The sequence below is a fragment of the Sinohyriopsis cumingii genome, chromosome 6 (assembly GCF_028554795.1).
Source record: "Sinohyriopsis cumingii isolate HCF-2022 chromosome 6, ASM2855479v2, whole genome shotgun sequence".
In the NCBI taxonomy this organism is placed as follows: Eukaryota; Metazoa; Mollusca; class Bivalvia; order Unionida; family Unionidae; genus Sinohyriopsis; species Sinohyriopsis cumingii.
Window position 1 is genome coordinate 158,339,176 of NC_142966.1, and position 18,259 is coordinate 158,357,434.

General features: G+C 36.1%; 1 protein-coding gene across 6 annotated transcripts in view; it reads right to left on the reverse strand.

The window, feature by feature from the left end:
- The window catches only part of LOC149798372 (protein brain tumor-like), a 68,115-nt gene that overhangs the window by 25,611 nt on the left and 24,245 nt on the right, over positions 1–18,259 (reverse strand). For 4 of the 6 annotated variants that reach the window (XR_016422001.1, XR_016422002.1, XM_089963518.1 and 1 more), the window contains exon 2: positions 16,884–16,942. The exons of the other annotated variants lie outside the window; for them this stretch is intronic. The gene's annotated coding sequence lies outside the window, so the exon portion shown is untranslated. The remainder of the gene's footprint in view (positions 1–16,883; positions 16,943–18,259) is intronic. 6 annotated transcript variants of the gene reach the window in all.

Consider the following 18,259-nt stretch of genomic DNA (forward strand, 5'->3'; position numbering starts at 1 on the left):
ATCGTCTCTGCGATGGCACACTGAGTGCAAAAAACATGATGAATATCAATGTTTTATGGCAGAATGCACTGCCAATTTTTGATACATGCCAAATTAAACTTCACTTTTTGAGCAATAGATTTCTTTTTCCTTGTTGGTCAAGACATTTTCAAGATCCTACATGCGATGCTAAACGATAACTCAAATCAGTGTTGGTGATGCATGCGCAGAGCAAAATTCCGGTTAGGCCCCTGTTTCTCTCAAAAGCATTTGTAAAACTACTCATATATATAGATTTAAATAGGCTAAAATGCTTGCTACCGTGCCAACTATACTAAGTGGCTGCAGATCTCTAATATCGCGACCAGCAGTACTGGACCGTTTCGGAAACTGCAAATGTCACGACTAGCACTTAACAGGAAATCGGTTATTTTATTAAACATTTAAAATAATTGAGAATTGGAGAATTCGAGAATTTTTGGCTTACGGCATAAATCTGTGAATCGCTGAAAAAGTCGTGAAATTCATGCCAAATTTGGGAGGGTTGGCAGCTATGTTCCAAGTAGGATCAAAACTTTATCAGAAAGATGACTTGGGAGTTGCAAAAAGTTCAACCAATCAGAAGCAAGAACACCTCATTAGTTAGAATGAGATGACTCTTGCCCTTCCTACATAATTTTAAATATATTATTATTTTGCTATCAAAACATCGGAATTTTTCTGCTTACTAGTGGGTCTGGCCAACTTAACCTTACAATGAGCTATAACTGTATGAAATCTATAGAAAGATGGTTTTCTCAGCAAGTGCAAGTACGGTAGTTGTTATTTCTTTAATATGCTGACAGACAGGATAAAATGACAGAAACACGTCACTGTCACTGGAACCTGAAAAAAGCCAGAGTCATCAAGGAGAGAGCACATGTCAATGTTATCATCATGTGATACCAAAGTACAACAATGTTGACACATGCTCAACTTCAACAATACCTGTCAGATGCAAAAAAAGGTAAAATTGTGATACTTGTGTCAGGGATGATTTCAAGCCATTTCTTCATTATGCAGACAGTTTAACCCCATCAAACTTTTAGCTTACATAGATACAGGAAACACTACAGCAGAGGGAAAAAATTTCCCTTCAACTGCACCAGAAATAGTGGAATTATCTAGATCTGAAAATGATGCACTGGGGGTAGAGAGTTACCTTAAAGTCTGATGGAGAATTTTCATTATCTTTTGGAGGAATCGGCAAATAAATGTTTAGGAAAATGAATTGAGTTAGAAAGAATCTACATAATACAGAGTTTGTTCAAAGTGTTTTGTTAAGTTTTTAAATGTTCAGAGGAAAATTCTAAAGAAGAAAGGTATGGAGAGGGCAAGAAAAATATGCCTTTCTGTCGGCAGTTTTCACTCGAGATTAAACATGGAATTTCTGTCAACATAAAATATAATTATTTCATGTGTTGAAGGTCGGAATTAAATATCGATTTTATTAAGTGTTGTTGTGTGTGTGTTTGTGTGTGAGATTTAAATTTGTAACATAGCTTTAACATATTAACCCCTAGTGACGACTTTGCGGGGCAGTAGGTAGTAGCCTACTGCCGACCTCTGTAGTGTTATGATCATCTAAGATACACTAAAGTGGGTGGTATTATAGAAAGGTAGACAGATGTAGCTCTACAGTGATACCAAATAATGTGGAATATCTAGTTGCACTACAAAATACAGATAGAAAAACCTAATTTTTTGGACCCGACTTTTTTTAATGCAAAATTTGCCCGTGGTCAGAATCCAATTTTGTGTCCGGATTTTAGACTTCTTGGTCTCAGATCTAAGGCAAACCGGTATGAACTGCAAACAGACAGATGAGCCTTTGCAAAACATAGGATAAGATGGGCATTTGGAATAAAGAGTGGTCTCCATACAAAAATAATGGCTCCGTTTAGCAAAAAATAAAAAAAAATTAAAAGAAGTCCAACTTTTACCCTTCTGCTCATGCGCGAGTCGACTAGCCAACGAAAAATGATGTTTCCAACACAACTAGGCAGTATGTTATTGAAAGATGACCGGGGATTTGGTATTTTCGAGTCTATTCAGAAATAACTTTCAAAATGTGTTTCCTACTCGATTTTCAGGCAAAAATGGCAAAAGCCTCCAGGGGTTAATGTGTTAACAATTTATGTCATATCGCTATGATGTCTGCAGTGTGACAGTTTATAGTGATGTCTAGCACTGGGCCATCATGCCATAGATATGTAGCATGATGTCCCACCCAGTCACATTATCCTGACACCAGGCCAACCAATCTCTAACTCTTAATGCTGAGCTCCAAGCGAGGCAGCTGTTAGTACCATTTTTGTAAGTCTCTGGTATTACTCAGCCAGGGTTCAAACCCGTAACCTCCCGAATCCGAGGCAGGCACTCTACCACTAGTCCACCGGAGCGGTCTTGTGAAGTATTAATGACGAGAAGCAAATTGGTAAGAAAATCCTTTAATTTACCTTTACCCAGAGTTTTATTTCTGTAAGTTGCATAAAATTTATACCATTATGTACATAATTTTATTCAGAAAATCTGTGACAAATTTCAACTTAACTTAAGGAATACAAAGCAAAAAATAACTACTTTATTGCAAGTTGCCCCACCGTCAGTGACACTGGTAAGGCTCTTGGTGAATGCCTTGCTGTTTGCTTCAGGGGTTAATGAATTAATTAGGGAAGCCTGGCAGCCCCAATTTCCATTTTTTAAAATAAAAAATACCCCCGAAGTTAGTTAATCTTGCTTGCTAAACTCCCCACCCCACCCCCCCGACTGACATTTTTTAATTGGGTTACTAGATTGAAACCATAACTGTAACCTTACCAGAAGTCACTATTACAAAAAATATGAATTGCTTTTAAGCGCATTTAATAAGTGTAAAAGCTGGAATGTAATAAATTCTCTTTCCGGCTTGAACAGGTGAAGTTAATAAGTTTAGAACATGAAAAATGTCACTTTATATAAACTTCTCTAACTTTCTTTCAACACAGTTGTGCACCACCAGACCCTTTTTTCATATGGCAATATGATAAAATACTGGATAAAAATGATTCATTAGTAATGAACCTAGGTATGTCCACTGAGTCATACCTTCCTTAGGCAAATCAAGCTCAATTTTTCACCTGTTTTTCAAGGTTCTTGTATGAATTCCATACCAAGCAATGTAATTTCTGGCATTCATCATTAATTAGCACCAAAACTGACTACAGTAAGTGAGATTTCATTTATTTTCTACTATCCTCTTTACAGGAAATAGAGACAAAAAGGTCAAGGTTTTATTTTAATTAACAAGTACTGTACTGGAACAAGATGGGATTGGGGTAATGTGAAATCCAAGCGAAATGATGGACTGTAATCTATTTTGCCTCAACCACCCCACCCACTCCAGCCGGAACTCTGTACTCTGATTCTTCAACACACAATAATTGGACAAAAGAAAACAGCTCCCCCTTTCCATTAATGACAGATGTATTCCATTCCATAATTCAGAAACATCTGTTCACCAGCTGACTGGATAGTTGACAATACATACTGGCAACAGTCCTAGAGACACAAGTTGTGCCTCAAATTGCTTACAGTATGTACTTATGAGTACAACTGTAAACTGCACAGACCCAGATCTATCAGAAAATGTGCCCACTGATCCTGGTCTGTGAGTTGGTTAGGATTAATCAGTAGAACAAACAGCATAGACCTTTGTTGTTTGCAGTTTGACATGACTTATAAGTGAGTATAGATGGCATATTTAATACCAGGACAGAGATTCATTTCCCACTATATTCTTGGTTTAGTTTGAAACATAGATTTTTTACCACTTCTGAGTGTGCTATGATGCTTCTGTATTTTTTTTTAAAATGAAATGTAGTTTTAATGTTCAATATTCTGGTGCACTAATGTGTCTGTCTGGGAAATTAACCCATATGATAACAGGCACTTTATTCCAATAACACACATACAGAATTATTATAATGCAGCAGTAATTTATATTAATTAAATGAATAATCTTAAAATTTGCTTTTACTACCACAATTATCTAAAAAAAACGGTAACTTGACTACATAAGAAGAAAAATTATACAACTAAACCTCTCCCTGATAACTTGCAAACCCACTTATAACACAGATCAGTCATGCATCCCATTATTTTAAATTAAAAAGTACCCCAAAACTGCCTCTACATGTTGAACACAGCAATCAAAATTGGTAACTGAAACCTTGATATATCACTCATTTTGTCATCAAAAATAGAAATAAAAAAATACCGTATTGACGCGCGAATAAGCTTTCACGCATGAACAACTTTTGGGGGTGGCAAGTGGGGCAACCACACCAGGCCTCGCACTTGACGGGGCCCCACGCTTTAGGCCTAAGGTCATCCTTATGAGTTTGTCAAGTTATATTCTCTGGTAAACTGATAACGCTGATACAGGCTGGACATAATGCACGCACAGTTGTAACACAATTAACAGGTGGCAGAACAGATGCAGTCATTTTCTCAACACCACAAGTGGGCAACGGCTGTCCAACAACCTGGATCTCAGTTTTTCAAATTTTTGCAGGGTTACCCAGGAGCCGTTGGGCTAGGCGGGTGATGTCCCATCTTATCTCTTGTCTATGGTCATTCCTGTCCAGGTACCCGGACAGCCTATAAATATCAGAGCAACTTAGTTCAGTCTGCTTCTTGAAACACTGCGTTTCTTGAAACACTGATGTCTCCAACTGAGATACCGATACCCTGGCCCCACGCGGTCATGGTAAGCCCCGCATACTCAAAACGCCACCTCTGCATTCGCATATGAGCCAACCCCAAACTGAACAGGTATAAACACTAAAAACTGCATGACCAGGGTATAAGCCACAAGTTCTAAATCGTGCATTTATTTAGGCAAACTTGTATTTTTAAAAAATGACATGTATACTTATCTCGAGGTTGGCATGCATGATTATTAAAAGGAAATGGTATAAACTTGTTTGAAAAGTAACTTATTTAATTTTTTGTTTTCTTATAAGGTTTTGGAAATAATGCTTCAAAAATTATGCTAATACCATAAAAGCTGAGTTGTAGTTTGCTTTGATGTAAGCAACCGTACAAGATACCTGTCAATTTTCATGCCGGGAGGGGGAAAAAACCTCCCAATTTTACGGACGCACCATGCCTACCTCCCAATTTCATAATATCTTCAGATTTTTGTAGAGAACTCCTGATTATTACATTATGTCTTTGATTTTCATTTCTTCTAAATAAGAAAACTCCTACATGTTCTGTTGTATCACCTGTTAATTATTGTTGTGACAAAATATTTTAAGATAAAGAATTCGCTTCTTCACTAAATAGAATGTTAAGTTTAAACATTATTCACATCAATTAATAATTATTTTTACTTTACAATAATTAAAAAAAATAAAAAATAAACCAGAACAAAAAGCTGAACCACAACAATAAAATCGTCCACAATTAATTTCAATCCCAAGAATGATCACTACGAATGATGTAACTCCAAAAAATTACTGTCCCAAGATTTACAGCCATTACAGTAGTCTTCAAAAAGACTAAAGTTTACACACTGACGAGTAGTTAATCAGACACACACACCCCTTCCAGGCCTTAATTTTTCCTAAATTATAAAGCTTATACGTGAGTATATAAGGTATTAATCAGCATTATGAAATTATCAACTTTCAATAAGAAAATGTCACTGATACCTTCCTGAGGCAGCACTTTAATAATTAAATACTAAGTAAACAAGTTTTTATAAAGTGAAATACATGTTTTTTTAGTTGTATCTTTTATTTTGGTTTAAGTGTAATCATCATAAATACATCCTGCCCTGATCAATCAAACACAATAATTTTTTTTGGTGACTGTAATATAATTAAACTACCTTAAATTAGCGTACTCATTCACAAATGTTAAAAATGATAGCAAGAAGACCAAAGAAGACCAAGTGAAATTAATAACTGAAATAAAAATTTGTTTCATAAATATGTTTTATTAATGAGAAGCTAGTTTCATAGTTTGTAGTGATTCCTGAAATGGTACTTCCTCAAGGTACTTGTAATGAAACCATGCCATTTTACTAATAGAATAATTTTTTTTACTTTCAACGTTGACAGTTGTTTCACGAACTATATGTTCCATTTTTTTTTTAATAACAGGAACCTTATTTGATTATGAATTTGAATCAATAACTAGTCCATGTCCCTGCTTAGTATGCTTCTTGCAAAGCTGGGAGCATATGGAGCGAGTAATCAGACTGCTCAGCAACAGGAAGCAGTGATGTAATATACAATGTTTTCGCGTACATGTGAAGGTTGTTTAAACCAGTTGGAATAATGTTAACAATCTCTCAGGAGTTGGGCATCTTGAAAATAAAGATCATTTTTGCAGGAAAACAAGTAACTTCCTTAGAAAAAGCACTTTATTAACAGTTATTCCCAATGTCATCTTAAAATGAGTATTCAACCATTAAACAGACCAGTTTGTTTTATCTGCCCCGGCAGTTTTCTTGATGCTCAGTAGGGATGGAACCATTTCATATTGTTATGGGGGGTCCATTGGTTGAACTAGTTTCCTTGCTTATAATGCGGTTTCTGTTTTTCAACACCATTTGCACGAGTTATCGAAGGAGAGGCGTCATTAAAATTTTGGTGCATTATAATAATTTGTACATCAAATATAAATGATATAAAAAATTAGATCCCAAAGTTTTTATGAGTGATATGGTTAACAAAATCCCAAGGTTTGTGATGAATGTAAGGAGCAGGGCTCATTTTAAATTACATTATTTTCACTTTCATTTAAAGTGTTACAAGAGGGTGGCGATACAGCAAGTATAACTTGAGAAGAATCCATGTAAGAACCGCCGAACTGGTGATGGTTTTCTTGCATACACTGGCGGAGTCCAAGACTCAATCCCACGTAGATGAAGGTGTGATTGGTAACGATGAGTGCTTTCGATCACTCAGCTACCTGGTAACACTTTGTAATTATGCAATACTTGCCCACTGCTATTGCATAGTGTAACTTCTACTTTTTCATGTCTAAAAACATTGTCCATTCACTGTACATACACCCTCACACCCTCCTAAGGCAATTCCCTCATGCATCTCACACCAGAACATCTGTGCAGGTATTTGGCAATAGCAACAAATAAGTATTGCATAAATAAAAATATTCCCCACCCCACAAATTAAATTTTAATAGCTGCAAATGTTACACAGCAAAGGCTTCAACCTCATGGGTTTTTAATTTAATAAAAGAAAGGGGTCTCTATTAGTAACCTATTCAACTCCATACACATAGGTCTATCTGTTAACTACTAAGCAGTGTACTAGTGTATGTTATGTTAAATGGCAATTTTAACCATTTTACATTTTTGGCACACATCTATTACGTACGAAACAAATTAAGGGTAAAGTCCGATCATTATAGCTGCATAATTATTTTGCAGAGAAGAATTTTGTATGTGCTTTAAAATCTTTAGAGAACTCATTCACCGTCAAGTCAATGAAACCGTGACCGACCGTAGCTGCCATTTCTCTTACTTGAAATTTACAAGTTCTCTGTCTGCATCTACATCACTTAGTCATCTGAATTTGATAATTTATCAAAACTAATTGCTGCCTACATCAATATCAGAGCATTTACTAAAGTTATTGAAACTTTCATAGTAGTGATTATAATCGTGAAAACTGAAGAAAGTAATGAACCAAATCCGTGGCCTCCATTTTGGAGAGTGGAGAATACGACCCAGTTACTTTAAATAGTAGATTACAACCAGATCTTAAACAGCAACCATGCAATCTGACGCAATGGTCATTAACATCAATGAATGTAGTGTCTGAGTTTTTCCTCGAAGGTGATGCTACCAAAACCTGTTAAAAATGGTTGATGTTTACAGCAGGTGTCCAAAGGCACTTGTATGCAAATCGGGTAGAGGCATCCAAAGGCACTTGTATGCAAATTGGGTAGAGGCATCCAAAGGCACCTGTATGCAAATCGGGCAGAGGCATCCAAAGGCGCTTGTATCTGAATGGAGTACAAAGATGCTTGCATGAGGTAAACGGTTAACTCTCACGGAAGCTCCTTTGAATGCCTCCACTTAATTCCCACGGAAGCAATGTTGGACACCTCTACACCATTATCATGGAAGCACATTTGGACATCTGTAAATATCAACCATTTTGGGCTGATTTTCAAAGTGCTTTTGGGGGACAACCCCTATTAAATACTACATTCATTGTGGTAATAATAACCATTATGTCAGATCACATGGTTGCTAATTAAGGTCTAGCTGTAATCTGCTATTTAAAGTAGCTGGATTTCATTCAGTAATTTCTTGAGTTTCGACGATTAGAATCAATACTATAAAAGGTTCGAGTAAGGCTCAGATGTTGATGACTGTTGTTTCATCTGAATTTAATAAACAAAGAAATTTCAGATTTCGACGTTGAGAAAAGGCACTGATGATCACATGCCTTCATTGGCTTGATGGTGAATGTGTTTTCTCAAGATTTAAAAGCTCATGGAAATTCTTAGTGAAAAATAATTTTCCAACTATAAAGATCTGATTTTACTCTTAAATCTTTCTATGCGTAATAGATGTTTACCAAAAATGTAAAATGGTTCAACTTTATGTTGAACAAATGGTCTAATTCACTGCTCTAACAGTCCACAGGCAGGCCAATGGGCATGGAGTTAAACAGGTAACAGTTATTTTATTTATAGCACACTGCACTGTGTGACTTTGGTACAGGTATATCAACTGCCTACAAAGCAATTCACTACTCCAGGTAAAAGGCTAAGACAAGAAGACCCTTAAATTCATCAGCATTACAGTAGTCCCCCTCTTGAATGCCCCCCCCCCCCCCGACCAGCGGCCACCCGCTCCTTACGGCCAGAATCTGTTGGCACCGACAAGTTTGTGTTCAAAAGTACCCCTCGCGAAAGGCCACCCGGCTAACGCGACCAGCATATTAGTGCAAAATCATAAAATGTACCCCTCACAAGCAGCCACATGTTATTTGAATATGTATCCAGAACCAGTATTGTATTCATAACGCGTGTTAAATAATCCGATTTCTGTTTCCCGATGTCAGGTTTTCGTTACTGAAAGAAGTGTTGAGTAAAGTACATTTACCACTATGGTTAATATATCATTTACGCCTCACGAGAAGCCAAATTTATTCCATAAAAACCGAGAAAGACTCAAATTTTAATCCATACAAAAGGGTACGTGCATGTAATCCAATTAGCCTTACTGCTGTGTTATCATAAGATGTCCGGTTTAGTCACTCTAATAATTGTTAAGAATACAATTATCGAACAGTAGTAACAGCTGAGAAGTGGCAGTATCGATGTACAATACCCAAGTCAGCAGGAAAATGGTTTAATAGCCTTTATGGCTTCCCTTAGTAAGATGTTGAGCTTGTTCACTCTGGTAATCAGTGGCTATTACTACTAACAATAATTGTCAAAATTACGAATCCTAGCGGACGCGAGGTCAAATCTGCATGATGTTAATGGTACATATCGAAGCCGTTTTGGCTTCTCTCACCTAGTTTCAAGAAATGTATAAAAACAAAAGGGTACCAGACTGCAACTAACGAATCACTTGACAAGATCACTTCCTTTAAAAACACATGGCAATTTGTTTAGATGCATACAAAATTGTTTTATCAGTATTTTAGTTGGCAGCATGAATAACTTACTGCAAACAGATCAACACGTCATCAAGGAAAATAAAAATTCTCAGTTTAGAGGAGAACGTGAAAGTAATTCAACTGACGGCAGGGGGGGGCATCGAGGATCCTTGCAGAAAACTAACGTTGGGAAGACTCAGATAAACAATATCGTGAAAGATAAACAATTCTGCAGAAGTGGAAAAGTGAAATGGACGGAGAAAGGAAGATTGAGCCAATAAGACATTTGTATCCTGACTTGAAAGACAAGAAAAAGCAAAAATTTTGTCAGTTGAACTGGGATATGACGACTTTACCGCAAGTAATGGATGGTTGCAGAGATTTCAAGTGCGACACAATATCAAGTGTTCTGTCATTAGCGGCGAATCAGCTGAAGTTAATAATGAAATTGTCGAAGATGTGGAACAAAAGACTAAATGATATATGCAGGGGATATGACAGCAAGGATATTTTTAATGTGATGAGACTGGTTTGTTTTTTAGACTGTTACCAACAAAGTGACGTGATGTGAACTGTAACATAATTATAAAGACAGTTTTAAAACTGTATCAATGGTTATTCATAGCATTCTTTTGCAAATGATGACAAAGTTTGTTTTACATTTATTTCACATCATGTATGTGATTTTTTAATTAAAATATTAAATATTTAAAATTAAATGTACTTGTGACTTTTTTCCATATGTATTTACTATTCGCATTTGTCATCCCCCTCTAGAAAGGCCACCCGCATTGTAAGGCCACTTCCCTGCTATGTTAGGGGTGGCCTTATAAGAGGGGGACTACTGTACTTTTAAATAACTTTGATAATTTTTATGTCATATGCAACAAACCAAGGGGCTATCAGAATGTCTGGTATCAGATACTATGTTAAGTCAGGTTGCTCTGATGTACATATGCAGTTTTGTTTTTCAAAATATTTGTGGAAATTACCAATTAACTTCCAGGAGATATTCATCTTCTTCCACCTTCTGGTCAGGTAGAGAATACCAGTATGATATCAGGATGTCACCCTAATAATTCAAGATGACACTTTGGGCTACTATACAAGATTTTGAGGACTACTTTAGGGTTTGATTTGTTTGACATTTTTCACAACACAAAGTATTAAAAAAATTCAGTGGAGAATAAAATTTCATAACTGATAGCAAGGGAAAGTCTTGAAGATAACAAAGGAATATAGGATATTTTTCCTTTTTCTACCACTTGTCCAGAACAAGGGACTTCATAAAGTGTATGATGTCTCCGGTTGCCTAGTAGCTAGAGCATCCGCCTTGGAGGTTACAGGTTCAAAACCTGTCCAAGACATAAAAATGGTACTAACAGCTTCCTTGCAAAGGCATTCACTGTAAAGAGGTTAGTGTTAGACTGGTTGGACTGATGTCAGGATAATGTGACTGGGTGGGACATCATGCTACATGTCTCTGGCATGATACCTCAGTGCCAGACATCACTATAAACTGACACACTGCAGACACTGTAGCAATATGACTGAAAAATTGTCAAAGCTACCTTAAAAATCCAAATCACACACACATACAGTGTCTTGTCCTGACAAACATTTCACTGTTCTCGATCTTTATAACTTGCATCAGTTTCTATGGTTTAATGTCCGACACAGAATCTAAAATAAGGCAATTTTTATAACTATTCCATTTTAACCACTATCAATTATTAGGCCCTAGTTTATATATTATGTATAAGAACAAGTGACATGTTGCTAGGTATATTGCATTCAATATCATTAGTTTGGACTGACTATACCTTGATCTGTTCTAGGATGTGTGAACGGTCAATTAACATTTATTTCTAAATGAAAATGCCCAAAATTCATCAAAGTGCACTAAAATTAGGTAAAATTTTCACATTACCACATCTTCCTAAAATCATCCATATAATTATAAAATTCATGTCGCTCCAAGAGTTCTAAAATAGATCCTGCTGTCCTTGTTAATTCTCACACTTTTAGTTGCCATTTGTAAAATTAAGTGGCTACCGTACATATTCACTCAAAAGAAAAGTCCAACTGCAAACAGCACAGACCCAGATCTGCGCTCTCATGTGCTGGCAGATCTGGGTCAATGCAGTTTCTTAGAAGAAAACAGTAGGACAAATACAACAATGACCCTGATCTGCAAGTACATTATGCTACAACAGATCAGGTTCTTTGTTCTTTGCAGTTTGACTCAACTTAAAGGCAAGTATATACAACATTGTTCTAATTGTCCAATGAAAATGTTTTAAATGACTCTTGCCACTCACGGGTATCTCAAACCTTGGTTGCCACTATTTGTTTAATCCTGGGTTTTTTAAATTATATATCTGTCCATATGTATGTAAATGTGACGTAAATGTAACGAGTTGAAGGCATTTTAGCCAAGTAAAAAATATAGAATTTAGGGAATAAAAAGAATTATCACAATCGGATTTTGTATCATCATCACGAATTAAATCACAAATGTGCATACAGTTTCAGATTTTAAAAATGTCAACCTCTGTTTTCATAAATTTTTTAAGTTTTATTTAAGCTTATCTGTCCTAGACATTAAGTACAGTAGTTTTGTTGACGAGACACCTAAGGCGTCTCAATCTTTCTAGTGATATGGGACAATGGCTGGCCCCTTCCAGGTTCAGGTACAGTACAGCTCACATGATTTTGTGTCTCCATGTGTCACAGTGGAGCCGTTTTAATCCCCTCCACACTCGTTCCATGCTGGAGGGGTAAATGCATACAAATTGCCACCCCAACTCAGCAGGTTATAATTAGTATAGTTTTTTATATGAAGGATGTGTAGCTATGTAAATTAGTGTACTGTGGGCCATTGCCAATATTAAAATTGGAATTTGTTCAGGTTACTGTTGTTAAGTGCCTTGTTCAGGGTGTTGTGTAGACGAACCTTCAAACCATCTTGAATGCCTAACCACCTGAAATTGTAAGCAATTTTTGGGGTGGATGGTGGGGTTTAGACTGCCCATTTGACCCTGTTGTGAATTCATTATGCCGCTATATCACACGATTCCAAACCAAACAAATCATGCATATTTTTGTATTCATCAACAACCCCCTCCCCATTGGACATCCAAGAATGCTTTATGTACCTTTCTAATGTTTCTTCTTACTTTTCTGTTCAAGTATGACTAAAAATTGATCTTTCAGTTCAAAATGTAATTCGAGTCCCTGCACTATATGTATCCTACAACCAATGACAACAGAAAGGACTCCACAGCACAATACCCAGACACAATGTGTTTGCTACTATTGTATCCATACAAAGCATCCATGAACAAGGCTGACATCTGATCTGGGATTTTCAATCGACATGTGATTTTACTCCAACATGATCAGACCCATCTCTGGTGCAGACATCTAACTACCCAAACAGCAAACTAATCCTTTAGCTGGTATCTCACAAAACAATGCAACTACCAACCATACTAATATGGTCCAGTACTTTGTGTAAGATAATCACACATTGTCACTATTTTTAGGTGTGGTTGCTAACAAGTAGAGCTAAATATAGCTCAATTTAAGGCTGTAAATACACGCACTTTGCATTTGTCTGCTCCTTTTTATGGACATTTCTGACTTAGAATAAAAATGTAGGGATTTTCACAAAGTGACAGAATTCTCCTTAAGCATTTTAATAATAAAGGGATTTTTCATTGTTTGGGGTGGGCGGGGATGGGGGTGATAAATAACTTCAAATGAATGAAGATTAAAATGTCATGATCTTCATTACTGACACAGTGGCAACAATAATGTCATGAGGATGGGATTTCATCATTAAAACAGAGACATTACCAGTGAATACCAAAGTGTTTTCAATTAGTACACAGTTTGAGTAAATAAAGCTATCTCTATGCCCAATAGGCAAAGGCCACTAAGGCCAAAAAAAGTGTATCCTATTGCACTGGTTTACTTGTTTATTCTTAAACGTGTGTGCGTGTGCGTGTACTAAAAAAAAAAAAAATTAATAGGTGAGGTGGGGTGAGAGTGGCTAGGATTGGCAACAAGAAAAAGAATTGGTCAGCCGAATGGAAACATTTTTTTGTTTTGCCTAAGTGCTTGATTATGACAGCTGATCTAGACATCAAGCACTTAAATAACTAGATTGAGCTTTGTTAGTGTTAATGCATATATTTTTTAATATTCAGGTCACTGTGACCAATTCTCACAATCTTGCTCATTATTTTAATGGTGATTCGTTCAATTTAGGAGAGATTCTCATAACTGCACAACCAAAAGAAAACACTGGAAAGCAGTTGTTAAAACTTGCCATAATAAACTTATTATCGGAAATATGCTTAGACAGAATACAAACAGTTCTATGATCTGACATGTAACTTGCGTATCAAGTAGTATCAAGTCCTGAACCATTTTTTTAAAAAATCTTACACAGGTCAGGTAATGTTATATACCACAGTGCTGGTTTTTGCATTTATTTTGTTCCCAGTTCCCACAAATCATGAACCTGTGTGCACTTCTGGGTTCAGAAAAGAATGAATATGCCAAAAACTTTTCGTTAATGAATGTACACTCAGGTCTCTTGGCATAGGTAGTAACCGAAGTCACAGAGGGTGATAAAAGAGTTAACCCCTGGTGACAAGTTTATTTGGCAGGAGGTAGTAGCCTACTGCCAAGCTCTGTAGCGTCAAGGTCATGTATGATACACTGAAGTGGGTGGCATTATAGAAAGGTAGACAGATGTAGCTCTACAATGATAAATAATCTGGAAGTTAGTTGCACTATAAAATACAGATGAAACAACCTCATTTTTTGGACCTTACTTTTTGCCACCCAAAATTCGCCCGTAGTCGGAATCAGATTTTATGTCAGGATTTTAGAATTTTTGGTCTCAGATCTAAGGCAGACTGGTATGAACTGCAAACAGATGAACCTTTGCAAAAAGTAGGAAAAGATGGGCATTTGAAATAAAGAGTTGTCTCCATATGAAAATAATAGGTCCGTTAAGAAAAGAAAAAAAAAACTTTTACCCTTCTGCTCATGCGTGAGCCAAATAGCCAATGAAAAATGATGTTTCTAACAAACAGGCATTAGGTTATTGGAAAATCACATGGAAGTTGATTTATTAGGATTTATTCAGAAATAGCGTTCAAAATGTGTTTCCTACTCGAATTTCGGGCGAAAATGACAAAAACCTCCAGGGGTTATTAATGTGTTAAGATATCAATGAATACCCATTTTAAAACAATGATATCTGGTAATGAACAATAACTTAAAATTTTCCATTCATTCTGACCAATACACAGTCATGCCTGTATACATCATGTTCATCTAATACAGTCCAACTTCATTAATATTACCCATTTATATTCATCTAATTCCATTTGCCCTGCCTGTTTATATTCATCTAATACAAAGACTGGGCAAAATTTTGTAGGAATCCATTTAGGAAGTTACAAGCCTAAAAACAACCTGGAACCAGACATATTTGAATGTAGTAGCATGCCTGAAATAAGCTATAATCTGATTATTTAAGCAGTACTCCGACTAGAAAGAAATAAAGAACCATCCTGTCCATAATGTCTTCCATTTGCCATTTCTGCAATTCCTTTTGTCCTTTGAAGCCTAAGTCTCTGATATTCCAGCAATCAATAAAGTAACTTGTTAAAAATGCATGGTCTATTCTAGAACAAATATGAGGAATTAACACAATATATGGGGTTTTTGTTTTTATTCAACACACATTATTGGCTTTATCATGCCAAGGAAATGGGACCCAAATGCCTTTAACAAGAGCACACTAAGGCAGATGACACAGGCCTGTACTGAACCTGTAATCCCTGAATTACAAATCCAAAACTTCTTCAACTGAGCTACTGCAGCTCCGCAACTAAATATACAACGATTTAATGAGTCAATAAAGGCAGGATTTGCAAAAATAATCATTCATGTTTTTTTTTACACATTTGCTAAATGTTTATTGCAACTTTTTAGAATTAGCATGGATCCATGAGTGGGCGAGGACTCTATTCAGTGGTTTTAAATAGTTAAAGATATGATTGTTTGTGTGTGTGCGTGCAATATTGTTTCAAATTACTAAAAGGGGAAAAAATGTCAACATTTGTAATTGTTATAAAAGGAAACCCTTTACAATTCGGTTGTAAACTGATGCTAATGTAAGACAATTTTTAATTACTTGGGCCGGGACAATTGTATTTACCACTGAAAAATTAAATCATAAATTCCTTCATTCAATGTATCATTTAGTCACAACAAATGTCTCTAGCTGCTTAAAAAATGTTAATCTCTAATAAAACGATGTCCCATGTGCCCACCTCAATGAATGAGGACATTTGCAGTGTTACCATTCATCTAAATTGAATCATACATTAATATCAAATTTAATTTTATCAAATACATTGCATGCATAAAATTTATTATTTCACACAACAATTTAATCCCAAATTTCTAGAGTTTATAGATACAGTATACAGATCAGGGTTCCCATGTTGCATTATGGTCATCCGTACCAATAGAAACTTGCGAATCTCAACCAGTCGTGCTTTGCACTTCTTCCACCATAAATAACATAGGGAGTACCAAAACACTCACACCACCTTGCACAAGTCTGGTTTAATAGGGAAAAACAAGTGGACACAAAACAAAAAATAAATGATTACAAAGTTCCAGGAAAGATAGAAGATTTCAGTTGGTTATATGCCAACACTGTAGGAAAGCACTTTATGGACAAAGAGCATGTACCTAACATAAACAATAAGTGGCCTAATTAGTTTTCATTCAGAGTACTAATTAGCAATGGCCTGCCTGCCAAGACACCAAAATTCATATGTTCACATAAAACTATAAAAAAATCAACATGGAGATCACCAAAAAGTGACTACCCATCCTGTAGGCCCAGCTTTAAATATCACATAATTGTCTCCTCTTGTGACCTTATCGCTACTAATGACCTTGATCTTTGAGACTATCCTTACTAATAATCTTGATCTTTGTGACCTTATCCCTACTAATGACCTTGATCTGTGTGACAGTATCTCACCTAATGACCATGACTTTTTTAACTCCAGATCAGACTACTTCATGATAGTGTTCACCCGAGTAAAGTTCTATAAAATAAAAAAATATATGTTGGGGCTAAAGAGAAAAAGAGGGACTCAATTAGGAAATGGTTCAATTACTTACCTTAGACCTTATTGAGACCTTGTGGTGGAGTCAGTGGGTGTGACTGAATACACGACAAGCTGTAAAGACAAGAAAATAATGGGCTTATTTTTTATTTATCCCTTCAGTGTTGGAAAAGTTATCCCTTTCTCATGGATAGAGGGCTCAGTGGGATGGGTATGTGACACCACAAGATCTCCACATAATGAACATGTAACTGCAATGGTAAAAATACATGTACTGGTGACTTTTAGAATTTCCAGTCCAGAAATTTATATAGCCAATCAGAGAAAGTGTCGTGTTTCATGTTAGGGAGAGTTATGACAGTTGCAATTTGAGTGATGAATCACAAGGTCAACAGAACATGACCTCATATCAATGCCCATTCTATATTTATATCAGATTGCCCCCCAGCAAAACTGGTCTGCATGCAAAGCTTAAATTCTAAACAAAAAGTCCATAGGATGTGATAATGTATGGAGACCAAGTGGACCTGGAAATACCTGCTGAACTGAGATCTACCTAACAATATCAGGAAGATGCATTCTACAGAAATTTCTTCTAATGCTATTATTAATTGTAAATGTATTTTTTTATAAAAAGGAAACAAAGTTTCTCTGCTTTTTCTTTATACCTTCATCCATACTGAAAAACGGGCTGACTGCATTTTGTCCATGTTGGTCAAATTTGGTTAACTCATTAACCCCTGAGCCAAACAGCTAGGTATTCCGCTAGAGCATATGTGCAGAGATCACCTAGAGCAGTGTTAGCCTTACCAGTGCCTGTATCCCTGAGACTTGCTGAGAGTACTTGGCTGGCACATTTTTTCAGATGGAACTACTTGCAATAAATGTTATTTTCTTATTTATGTTCCTTTAATTTAGTTAAATTTGGCACCTAGTACTCAATAAAATTACATGTAGAAATAAAACTCGTAAATAAAGATGAAATAAATGATTTTCTTACCAATTTGTTTCTCTTGCCATGAATGCTGTTGTTTTAAGATATGTACGTAATGGCCATCATATCTGATCTGCATCATTTATCTAACCGTGAAATGCCTTCAAGCAGTAATGTCAAAATTGGTCACAATTTGTCAAGTCAAATTTTGTCTAGTGAAATCATAATCAGAGTTCTCAATGGATTTCCAAACTGAAGAGTCAATCAACCCTTGACCCCAAATCTGTGTGCATCAGAAAGATGCAAGAGTTAAAATGTACGCACGTAAAAAATAGATCAAATATAAATTCCACGCATCAAAACCCGAGGGTACACATCTATTTAACACCCTGATAATGGTGGACATTTAATGGCAAACTGGTACCATTTGGCCTTTTGAAAGAAAATGTTTAGATTTTTTTAAAATCAAGAATTGCAAATTCTTAACAGCTGTTTCT